Source organism: Limulus polyphemus, unplaced genomic scaffold (genome assembly GCF_000517525.1).
Source record: "Limulus polyphemus unplaced genomic scaffold, Limulus_polyphemus-2.1.2 Scaffold5227, whole genome shotgun sequence".
NCBI classification, from domain to species: domain Eukaryota; kingdom Metazoa; phylum Arthropoda; class Merostomata; order Xiphosura; family Limulidae; genus Limulus; species Limulus polyphemus.
Window position 1 is genome coordinate 43,564 of NW_013670837.1, and position 3,825 is coordinate 47,388.

Below are 3,825 nucleotides of genomic sequence, written 5' to 3' on the forward strand. Positions count from 1 at the left end.
AAAAAAAAATGGAATTAATAAATAAAAACCTTTTCATCCCAATTTAACAAAATTAAAAATTACTAACTGATATAAATTTATTTTATAATTATGAAAGAAAAAAAAAGTAAATACTCACATTCCTTTGTCGTAAAATTGGATATTTTTATTTTACAAGAAAATAATACTAACCAACGGAATTCTTTTGTTTGGATCTGCTCCATTCTCCAACAAAAGTTTAGCGAGATGAAGATTTATAGGGCGTGCACTACCATCACTTCTATAGCCACAAATAACTATATAGAGGGGTACTCTTTCATATGGCCCTGTTGTGAAGGAAATTATTTAGACAATATTGATATAATTCACCATTTTAAACTAACATTAATATAAAATAAACTTGGTTAATTTAATTGAGGCCAGACTGGTATGGTAAAATGTAGAATCAAATTTATAAGTCTTTATCAAATATTATTTCTACAATAACATAACTTATGGACAACAAGAGCTTAAACTGGCCCTTTACTTTTCAAGGAATCGTTGATTCCTGTCTCATACTACTGTAATGAAATGGGCTTACTAATGGGTGACAACTCGTTCTACAACTCAATTATCCAGTAAAATAAATAAAACTGACAAAGCTTAAGTTTGTGTCTTCTCATCCTGTTTACATCAAGCTATAGCACAAAGAAATTCCTAATCTTTATCCTCTCAATCCCCAAATAATCTTGTTAACCTCAATAAGATCATCTCTTACCTATCTTTCCTCAAAATAAAATAAGTTAACAGATGCTAACATATCCCTTCCCTCCCCAGAATCATCCTATTAGCCCTTCTCTGACCCCACTGCAATAAGAAAATGCCCTTCCTTAGATAGAGACCACAACTGTACACAGTCTTCCCATCATCCTATTAGCCCTTCTCTGACCCCACTGCAATAAGAAAATGCCCTTCCTTAACTGAAGTAAAGAATCTTGGGATTGTAGTGAATAAGTCACTAGAGGCAATGAAGTAGTATTGTGTTGCCAGTAGTAAAGCTATTAGAATTTTAAGATGTATTATATTGATTACAAGTTTAAAGAGGTAATTGTCTCTTTATATTCACTAGTTAGGTTTCTTATGGGAAGACTGTGTACAGTTGTGGTCTCTATCTAAGGAAGGGCCTTTTCTTATTGTAGTGGGGTCAGAGAAGGGCTAATAGGATGATGGGAAGACTGTGTACAGTTGTGGTCTCTGTACTCATCATTGAATGAGTTCCCATCTATAATAAACAACTGATCCAAATTATCATAACCAAAATGCAGTGTTGTGATGAAAGTGCGGGAATTAAACAATTTATAAGTGTACCCTTGAAAACAGTAGGTTGTGAACTCGGTAGCATCTGCCGATTCAACCAGTCAAATGCACATTTCCACAAGTAGGCCTATATTTTACCACATGATCCTTTCTGAGGCATATGTTTTAGGTAATAAACATTAATACATTCGTTTCACTTGTGACCAACCAGATGGCCACAAGCATGAAGTTGTATTATATTCAAAATTATGCATAAAAATGTGTCAGTTGCATTGGCATGCCTCACTGCCTTGGCAAGCAACTGAGGTGCCAGCCACACTGAATATTTTTACATTCGTTAGTGCTGTATATGACTCATTATTGTATTTATGTCAATAAAAGTATAGTATATAAAGGAAAAGAGCAGCTGTAATGTGATTTACAATACTGACAAGTAATAAAATTCACTCTAAAATTATTGGAGTAATATAATCCAAAAGAATTTCCAAACTACTTACAATATTAATATCAATGAGCTATAGATACTCCCAACCATGATGTTCCAGGTTAAGCTCTGATAATTTACATATGTGATGTTCCACATCCATGCAGATTACTTAAGATTTTGCTTTGGAAATACAGTGTAGCCCCGTTATAACCAGATCGTTGAGGTTCATAAGATGTCATTGCGAAACAAGCAGGATCGGCTAAATTGGGGTTTTGTTAAGATACACTTAAAATCTTAAAAGTTATTAGTATGTAAACAATAACGAGGTGATGGTTACAAGGTCTGTCACAGGGACCGAACCTGTGTCGAAAGAGATAATGACCCATCACGTTATATCCGATTTCTCGTTAAATCGGGGCGCGTAAAATCAGGGTTTCACTGTAGTTGCTGTAGAATTGTAACAATAACTTGTTTAATTAGGAGTAACTAAAAAAAAATAATCTTAACACAGTCCTATTTCATCAATTCTATGTTTCAAGGGTGTCACTCAAAGTATCAATTGTTTCCCCGTACTTTTGATGCAAGAGAGCAAGGGTGATTTAAATTGCGTAACATAGGAACAACACTGCAAATGGATTACTGTGAACTCCCTGTAATTGAAGGTCATTAGTCAACTACATGCTCAACTTATCAATCTAAAATTACTTTGTACAAACACACAGACATTGAAAAAACAAGCTTTCGCTATATCAATCCCTGTTTAAAACCGTCAGAGGGTAAAAAAGTTTCTCCATTTCGATCTGGTTTCTACAGTGCTACCTATAAAAAATTCTGTACCCTGAAACCTTAATGACCAAATACTTCTCCTTTCAGGACAGTAAGTAGGATAGTTGAAAAAATCTTTACAATGATAATACAGTTTGTATATTTACACTTTACATCAACATACAATATGCATTTAAAAGGTTTTTTTCATAGTACTGCTGAACTCGTGCAATATTAATTATATAGAAAATATCTGAGGAATGTCAAAATTTTACTCCTCCAGGGAAGTATAGCAAAACTAACCCTTCGCCCCACTTTTATATAAAATGCATACATCCATAAAAAGCTAAAGTATACTTTTGTTAATACTTAGATATACAGGTTTCTTTCACATTCATAACTTTTATCTAACTAGTATTATGGGTTAGATCAGTGTTTCCCAACCAGCAATGTGCTGTTAGACATGAACAGATACACCACAAATTTTGGAAAAGTAACAAAAACTAAATGAAACATACAGTTTATGTAAATTAGTTTTGTGGATGGAACCAAAGTGTGTTCTGTCTTGTTGTTCTTTCTCTCTACAGGAGTGAGATATTACTTCACACTACACTCTAATGACTTTGTATTTCACGTGGTAATAAAATTCATGACTTGGATGAAATTTTCATAAGATGATAATGAGGTGAATTGGTGTCCTTCACAAAATTTTATTAAAGTAATAAAAATGGAACCTTTTATGGAGTTAAAACTGATCAATAAATTTAAAAAATTCCTTAGAACAGGAATCGTATGTTTGTTACCAGAAAAGAAAAAAACCTTAAAAATTCTAAGTTATGGATAGGTTGATAGATTAACTTTCAAAATATCTAAAAACTACAACTAAATTGTACTAGAAATACTATCAACAAAAACTTTGGTATTTGAGAGGTAGCCACATCTCTTGTAATTACATGTATTCTATTTTTTATATATTTCAGTTAAGGATAAAGATAGAAGCAACATATTTCATGTACTGTATCCTGAAGAGAACAAGACACAAACTTAAGATTTGGAAAAAGACAGGTTAGCCTCAAGTTAAGACTATTTTCTAACAGGGTTATTAGCACTAATAAAATAAGTTGCCATTAGCAGTAATGAAGGCCAGCACCTAATAATAGTTTAAGATGTAAAAATCAATCATTTTCTGCAAAAGATAGAGAGATTAAATTTTTTTAACTTGCTTCTCTTTTTCTTAAATGTGGATGTGTAATGACAGCCTTGGAAAATCAAATGGTCTCTTGTTGTCGATATGTTTAATATTTTTTACAAATTAGTACTTTATCATAAACATTTATTCCTTTTATCTTCATGTGAGT